Source organism: Castor canadensis, chromosome 8 (assembly GCF_047511655.1).
Source record: "Castor canadensis chromosome 8, mCasCan1.hap1v2, whole genome shotgun sequence".
In the NCBI taxonomy this organism is placed as follows: domain Eukaryota; kingdom Metazoa; phylum Chordata; class Mammalia; order Rodentia; family Castoridae; genus Castor; species Castor canadensis.
This window is the reverse complement of record NC_133393.1, coordinates 93995436-94004509: the sequence shown is the minus strand read 5'-3', so window position 1 is coordinate 94004509 and position 9074 is coordinate 93995436. Positions and strand designations below refer to the sequence as shown.

The window sequence follows — 9074 nt, the reverse complement described above, 5'->3', positions numbered from 1 at the left end:
TTAGCTTTATAAATTTCCTGGGAAGCTGAGGACTTCATATTTCAAAGAATAAGTTACAGTTTGCTGAGACTGAAGTAAAATATCTGGGACATTTAATCAGTAAGGGCCAATGAAGGATTGGTTGAGAAAGAATAGAAGGAATTACTGGTCTCCCTCTCCCAGGAACAAAACAAGAATTGAGAAAGTTCCTTGGCTTAGTGGGATATTGCCATTTGTGGATAGTCTCATATTCCCTTAAAACTAAACCTTTATTTCTCAAATTGACCCAAGAGAGACCAGACCCCCTCCTTTGGACCCCTGAGGAAATAGAACAAGTAGATTACCTAAAGAAAAGCCTTATCACAGCTCTGGTGCTGGCCTTGCCCTCTCTTGAACAGCCCTTTCACCTCTTTGTGAATGTAAATAAGGGAGTTGTCCTTGGGATGCTAACCCAAGAACATGGGGGCCAATGTCAACCTGTGGCCTTCTTATCTAAGTTCCTGGACACCATCACCCAAGGCTGGCCTGAGTATATTCTGGCAGTAGCAGCTACAGCCCTTCTAACTGAAGAAAGTAGAAAAATCACCTTTGGGGGAAAACTAATAATTAGCACTCCCCATCAAGTTAGGAAAATCTTAAATCAGAAGATGGGTAGATGGCTGATGGATTCCAGGATCCTAAAGTATGAGGTTATCTTGCTAGAAAAGGATGACCTAACTTTAACTAGTGATGAGGCTCTAAATCCAGCCACTTTCTTGGCAAGAAGGCAGAAGGGAGGAGCCCCCAAACATCAATGTTTAGATATTATTGAATATCAAACAAAAGTGAGGCCAGATCTCTGGAAAACTCCTTTCCAGACTGAGTCCCATTTATTTGTGAATGGATCCTCTCAGGTAATTGAGGGAAAAAGCATAATGGACATTCTATAGTAGATGGGGAGGCCATGACTATAATAGAATCAGGCTGGCTCCCTACCAATTGGTTGGCACAGACTTGTGAACTGTTTTCCCTAAATCAGGGCTTAAAACACTTAAAAGACAAAGAAAGGACCATATACAATGATTCAAAATATGAATTTGGTGTGGTCCACACCTTTGGAAAAATCTGGATGGAACAGGGCTTAATCAATAGCAAGGGCCAAGATTTGGTACATGGAGAGTTAATTCAACAAATATTAGAGATCCTAAAACTACCTGAAGAAATAACCATAGTCCATGTGCCAGGTCACCAAAAGGGGATAAACTTTGAGACTCAGGGAAATTCTTTTTCAGATATGACAGCAAAACAGGCTGCTTTCACCTTTGAAGCTCCAGTCTTTTGTCTTATTCCACACCTCTGCTTCTCATGTCACTCCTATCTTTACCCCCTCTGAGAAAGAACAACTGAAAAAACTTGAGGCAGTCAGGACTGAACAGGGAAAATGGGTTCTCCCTGACAGGAGGGAAATGATCTGAAAGCCCCTAATGAGAGAACTTCTTACCTATCTCCATCAGGGGAACCACTGGGGACCCCAAACCATGTGTGATGCAGTTTTGAGAGCCTATGGGTGTATAGAGATCTATACACTAGCCAAACAAGCATCAGAAGGATGTCTTACTTGTTGAAAGATTAGCAGGCAAGCTCTGAGACAGAGACCAGCTGGGAGTAGAAAGGCTGGGTTGAGACCCTTCCAAAGCATTAATGTAGATTACACTGAGATGCCCAAAATTGGTCATCTTAAATACCTCTTTGTTATTGTAACCCATCTCACTCACTGGGTTGAGGCCATCCCTCTCCCAGGGGCCACTTCTCAAATGTAGTTAGTGTATTACTAGAATACATAATACCTAGGTTTGGGGTTATAGAAAATGTAGACTCAGATAATGAGAGTCATTTCACCGCCAGTGTCCTTAAGGGACTTATGAAGGCTGTAGAAATCAAATGGGAATATCATACTCCCCAGCATCCACCTTCCTCAGGGAGAGTTGAAAGAATGAATCAGACTCTTAAAAACCAACTCACTAAATTAGTCTTAGAGACCAGATTGCCTTGAACTAAATGTCTTCCCATAGCGCTACTCAGAATTAGAACGACCACTTGGATGGACATTGGCCTTTCCTCCTATGAAATGCTTTATGGGATTGCTTACTTTAGCTCTGTTACTGATGTACTGTCCTTTGTAACAAAAGACTATTTCCACAAAAATTATATACGTGGATTGTCCCCTACTTTACTGTGTCTTAGGGAAAAGGGATTGTTAAGACAAGCTCCTCCACTTAACTTTCTTGTTCACCCACACCAGCTTGGTGATCATGTGCTGGTCAAGACCTGGAAAGAAAATAAGCTTGAGCCAGCTTGGAAAGGACACTTCCTGGTCCTGCTAACCATGGAGATAGCTGTCTGGTCTGAGGAGCGGGGATGGATTCATCACAAACAAGTAAACAAGGCATCCCCACCTAACCAGAAGGAACAATGGGCTGTGCTCTCACTTCCAGGCAACACCAAAGTGACTATAAAAAGACTATAGTGAAAATATTCTTTCTTTTTCACTTGGGAAATGGTATGCTTATTATTAATGTAACTCAGCGTACCTTTCCCTTAATTGTTGAATTTGATGCTGTCAGGTCCTTCCTTGCGGAAACCTTACATCCCAACTTCAACTCCAAGGATACTCCCTTTATTTGTGTCCCATCCCAGGATCCACAGGGAAGCCTAGTATCTCTCCAGAGTGGACAGAAGTGGGGTGGAACACTGGATATAAAGGATACACTTCCCCCTTTTTATGAAAATCCTAAGGGCTGCACTGGACCCCAGGGCACTGGGAAGACTCTGATTTCCAAAATCCAAAATAATCTAGAGTCTTTTAATAGACTACAATTAAAATTACAACTGTTTCAGACACACCCCTCTCCTACTTGTAAAGATAAACAATGTAACCCACTTAGATAAGTCATGGAAAATTCTTGGAGTATGACACGAAAACCATCTATATTTTGTAGATAAGGGTTAGGGACAGATGTATAAGGGACAGACCCATTTGGTGTCTTTGGGAGTCATCCAAACCCCTCCCAGGTGACACCCAGTTCTACCTCCACTCCAATATTACCTCCACGTTTATTCAACAATCAAACTCAGGTAACCGTAGTAGAAGTCAAGGATCTAAGACACTGTGGCTATTGACAACAGGTACAGAGATACAAACACTTGAATGAAATGGATAAAATATTATGTCCTCACATTAAATAAGAGTGATGCTATGTTTGTACTATTGGGAGACCAGTGTCTCAGGTTGTTGCATTTTCATTAGGATGGTCCTCAAATCCAGATGGAATGTATTGCATGTTGGCTCTGTTTCAGGATGCCAAGGCTTATGGCAATGGATCCTGCCAACACTATCACTACTGTTCCAGAGGTCAGAGGTCCTGTGGGTAGGCCGCCAAGGACTTTTAGGCCACCTACCCTAGACATCAATTTTAACACATGTCTCACAAGGCAGAGGGAACAATTGACAAATGTGGTAACCTGATGGGATGCAGTGAAAGCCAATCCTTCAACAGACTTACAAACCAGTCCATAGTCTTGGTGGGCAGAGTTGATACCTAGTGGTACTGGGGAGGACTTTTACTTGAGACTCTCCAGGTAACTGGGCACCTGTGCTTTGTTGAAGTTGGCAATCCCTTTCACCCTAGCATTTAGATCCCCAGACCATGCCACAACATCTAGAAAAAGGAGAGACACTGTAGCCAACTTCAGAGGCTTCTTTAATCCCCATGTTTATATTGATGCTATTGGGTTTCCTAAGGGAGTGCTAAATGAATTCAAAGCCAGGAACCAAACTGAAGCAGAGTTTGAATCAGTACTCCTTTAGTGATCCACTGTAAATAAAAATGTCGATTGGATTAATTATATTTATTATAACCAAAGAAGTTTTGTTAACTGTACCAGGGATGCTATCAAAGGAATAACAGCAATTGGGACCAACTAGCCAGATAGCTTGGGAGAACAGGTTAGCATTAGACATGATGTTGAATGAAAAGGGAGGAGTTTGCATAGTGATTGGAGTTTGGTGTTGCATGTATCTACCAAATAATACAGACCCTGATGAAACTATTACTAAGACCCTACAGGGATTAACTACCAATCTAATGAGCTAGCTGAAAATTCAAGTATAAATGAATTTACCTTTCACTGACTTAATGGAAAAATGGTTTGGAAGATGAGAGGACTGGATGACCTCAATCTTAACCTCCTTTACCATAGTGATTGGTGTTTTAATTTTAGTAGGATGTTGCATAATTCCTTGTGTCCAAGGACTAATTGAGACAGCCCTCTTCGAACAACCACCCCAGCCCTACCAAAATAACTTGTTTCTATTAGAAGGGCAGGAACACGAGAGCCAAAAATTTCTAAATGAGTCTGAAGAAAAGAATTTAAATTTTACAAAGGGGGGAAATTGTAAGAAAAATTATCATTCCTATCAAAGTATTTGTTACCCTCTCAGATTACTTAAAAATTCCTCAGGTCGCCATCTTAAGTGACTTGCATGTTTAAAGGATCCTTGCGTCTTCTTCCAGATTCCTGTACAACTCCATTGCCTGCCAAACTATATGTCCTAGCCCATCCTCCAAGCCTTTTAGCCAATGGAGGGAGATTGTGATCCTTTGACCTGTACAAATCCCAGGTAAGGGGCAGGTACAACTGCGTCAGGGATATAAGGAGGAGCCACTGTCAGCCATTTTGTGCTAGTGTGTTCACTTTACCAGGAGTGAGCACATGCTTGCACACTTTTATCAAGAGAAATTGCCTTGTCAAGGTTTTCTGTCTCTTGTGTGTCTTTTTTAGGCACTGGAGGGTCTTTAATTCCAACACTTTCTATTCCCCCTTTCTCACTTTCTTATCAAGTTTTATATGGGCTTCATTATGACCATTTCATACACATATACAATGTATTTTAATCATATCCTTTCTCTCTTCTCTTTTCTTTCTCCTACCTTCCACTGGTTATCTATCCCCAAAGCAGTACTCCTTCTTGTCCACATCTTTTTTTCCCACTTACACTGAGATTTCACATACGAGAGAAAATGTATGGCATTTGTCTTTCTGAATCTGAATTTTTTCACTTAATTTTGTATTATCAAGTTCCATTCAATTTCCTGCAAATAAAAATATTCTTCATTGTGGCAGAAAAATACTTCATCATGTGTATATACACTACATTACTTCACCCACTCAATTTTGATGGCACCTAGCCTGATTACATACTTAGATTTTGTGACTAGTACTGCAATAACATGGTGTGTGGTAATTTAGTTGTAGTGTTCATATATCTTTAAATAAAAAAATTAACACAGACACAGTAAGACACAACACTAATAAATTCCATCTGTTTCAGATAAATTGGTTAAGAGTGAAAAAGAACTTAAGTTGGGGCTTAAATCTACACCATATTGGAAAAACAAATCACTCATATTAAGTACATTTAAATATGATACGTAAAAATATAACATTAAAATTATTTGATTTTGAGTGAAAAGGCATATGTAATAAAATTTTTAAATAATAATTAAATTCAAAGATAAATTTTACACTGCTCCATGCCAAATTATTTAAATATTGAAAGAAAATAGAGACAAAATAACATTCATATTAATAATGGCAAGTTTCAAATTTGTTGTTCTTTAATACTTAGCACATGCTTTCATCTCTGTTCAAGAATGGCTGTTTTCAAGGCTCTGAAATTATGATTTTGACAATTCCACATAGACTAGAAGATGTATTTGAATGCATATTTTTAATAAAAATCCTGGAGCCATTCTGGTGTTTTGTATTTCCATTTTCTCATTTTAAAAATGGTGTTTAAAAACAAACTATTGTATATTTTGTGTGGTCTTTATGTATCATATTTTATTATTATATAATTTAATACATTATGTTGATGATAATGCATTAGTAAAGGATAGCAGAATATTATTGTCATCATTTTTGTATGAAGATTTGCCTCTTGTATATAAAATACCATGGGTCTTCTTTACAGAGGCATGGTATTTCCAATGATGAGAGTCCCTGGGTACCTGAGAAATGTTAAGTTTTGCATTCAAAAGAGGACTATGTAAACATTACATTTTGCCACCATCACAATGCATTTCACCTTGAGAAAAAGATAAGGAAAACACACGAAGGTATTATTGTGTATAATAACTATATACTATATAGTTATTATAGTATATAATACTATAAACTGTATAGTAACAATTCTTATTGTTTACTTCTTGAGGAAAATAAAATTGAAATGAAATTAACATTATTATAACAGCAAATAGGCTGTCATAAACACCAGCAAATAAAATAAAGATGTGTGTACATACATTATTAGAATTATTTCATAAACTTAGAAAATCATATATGGTCCCACAGAAAAATATTTTTCTCATACTCTGATTTTACAAGAACAGAATAAGTAGAACACTGAGAAAATAAACTTTATCCACTATATAATGGTTTCATGAATATCACTGAGAAGACCACTTTCCACATATTCTCGTCACAGCATCTTTAACATCTCTGTTTCTCAGACTGTATATTAGAGGGTTCAGCATTGGTATTATAAGCGTGTAGAACACAGCTACAATCTTGCTTTGCTCTGGTGAGGAGATGGCCCCAGGTTGGGCATACATGAAGAACAAAGTTCCATAGAATAAATTCACCACCGATATATGGGAACCACAGGTAGAGAAAGTCTTTGTCCTGCCTTGAGTAGAAGAGATCTTTAAGACAGTGGAGAGGACACATACATAAAATACCAGAATGACAGTGGTGGTGGTGATGATGATGAAAGCAGAGAGAATAAAGAGCACAAACTCATTCACAAAGCTGTCAACACAGGAGATCTTGAGCAGGGCTGGGACATCACAGAAAAAGTGGTCCAATCTGTTTTCTCCACAGAAACACAATTTGAAGGTGAAACATGTTTGCACTATGGAGTTAATGCATCCACCAACAAAGGCTCCAGCTACCAACTGAACACCAACTTTGTGGGACATCTGCACAGGGTAAAGGAGAGGGGAACAAATGGCTGAGAGCTGATCAAATGCCATCACAGAGAGAAGAAAGCCTTCAGTTGTGACAAACAAGGCAAAGAAGAAAAATTGGACTGCACAACCATTGTATGAAATTTTTTTTCAGTACTCAAGAAGTTGGCTAACATATTTGGAGCAATGACTGTGGAATAACTGAGATCTAAATAGGATAAGTTTCTAAGGAAGAAATACATAGGTGTTTCCAGTCTGAAGTCCATCTTAGTGACAGTTATCAAACTGATATTCCCCAGTACAATGACTGTGTAGATGATCAAGAACACTAAGAACAAGAGGATCTGGAGCTTTGGAGAGGTTCTAAACCCCAGTAGAATGAATTCGGTCACCTCTGAATAATTCCTATTCAGCTCTCTCCTCATAGCTGATGTATACGTAGAACTAGAGGGATGGGAAAATGAAACAAGAAGTGATTAGAATACTTGTTTCAGTGAAAACACCTGGTGAATCAACATGAAAGAAAATTCATCACATTGATCCAATATTTTATAAAACACTAGTGAACATAATGAATGTACTACTTTTTAAAAATTCTTCCTAGTGATGACCTCAATATGATTGCTGAGCCTTTTCAGTTATACTCTCCTGCAAGTAATGCAGATTGACACTTTAACTGTGTTTTTGGGAAATGAAGATTCCAGGAAAATGTCTGGAATCAGGATATTTAAAAATTTTTATATATATTATGGTCAGTTTATTGCCATTTAAATTTGCTACTTAGGAGGCAGAGATCAAGAGGATCATATGTTTCTTTCTAGACTAGGTAAATAGTCTGGGAGACTACATTTCAATGTGCCTGTCATCCCCTACAGCATGGAAGCAAAACCAGGAGGAATGTAGGTCAAAGACAACCTGAGCAAGAACCTACATAAAAAATAACAAGCCCAAAAAGGACTGGCAGAGTGCCTGCCTAGCAAGCATGAGTCCCTGAGTCCAAAACCCAATTTCAAACTCCTCCCAAAAAAGTTTCTTCCCTTGATGAAAGACATGTCACAAAAACCTTATAATCTACGCCAGAAGATACAATCTACTGGAGCTATAATATTACATAACTCACAATTTTGAAATAAAAATCAAGTTCACTTGATAGTCCTATTTTATTTTTAGTGATTATTTACTTTTTTCAATTACCACAGAAAAATAATATAAAAACTATACTTGCTTTCTTACATGAGAAATAGGCCTTTAGATCCTGGCAAAACCTTCATCCTTTTATATATCAGCATCATTTCATTATTTCTTCCATTAGTTTTGTCCCTATGGCAATATGAATTCTTGCTAGCTAAACTGATCTGCTAAACACAGTCAAGTTTTAGTTTATATTTCTTAAACACAAGGAAATAAGACTTTCACTTTCCTTCCTTTCTGTACTCCCTGCCTCCCTCTCTCCCCCACTTCCTGCTATTTTTCTTTCTTTCCTCCCTACTCCATCCTTCCACAATTTTTGAACATAAGAATGCAAATGGAGATATCTAAAATCTTGGGCAGAGAGATTTCTTGAAAAAGAAACCTAATAACAAACACAAGATAAATGCATATGGAAAATTCAAGGCTCAGAGGATAATGTAAAGATAGCTGAGAATGAAAAATGAAAGGAAGACACATGTTTTTTAACAAGCTTTAGTTGTATTTATTTTAGCATACTTATTATGACTATGAAATATTCTTAAGTGAAGTATACTGGAGTTATAGGGAATGGAGGAAATTTTTATACTAATTTGATGATTTAAGAAAAAAGTCATTAAAACCAGATTTAAGATACTTATTTAGAATAATGAGATTGAACAGCACAGTCTCAATAACCTAACACAAAACATAAAAGAAACCTTATAAAGAAAAAAATCAATTTATATACTGTGGAAATACATTTTCTAATGCTATAAATTTATAATTATATATGTTTATATGATTATACTTGCATAATTACAGTAAATGCATTAAACTCTAAATTTAAGTATCAATTTCTCATAATTTTTATTGTTGCATTAATATTCCCATACTAAAGCAGGTTGAAACTTGGAATTA

At 37.3% G+C, this 9074-nt stretch overlaps 1 pseudogene; it reads right to left on the bottom strand.

Annotated features, from left to right (window-relative positions):
- Positions 1-6467: 6467 nt before the first annotated feature.
- Positions 6468-7411, bottom strand: LOC109680611 (olfactory receptor 9S13-like; annotated as a pseudogene).
- Positions 7412-9074: the final 1663 nt, after the last annotated feature.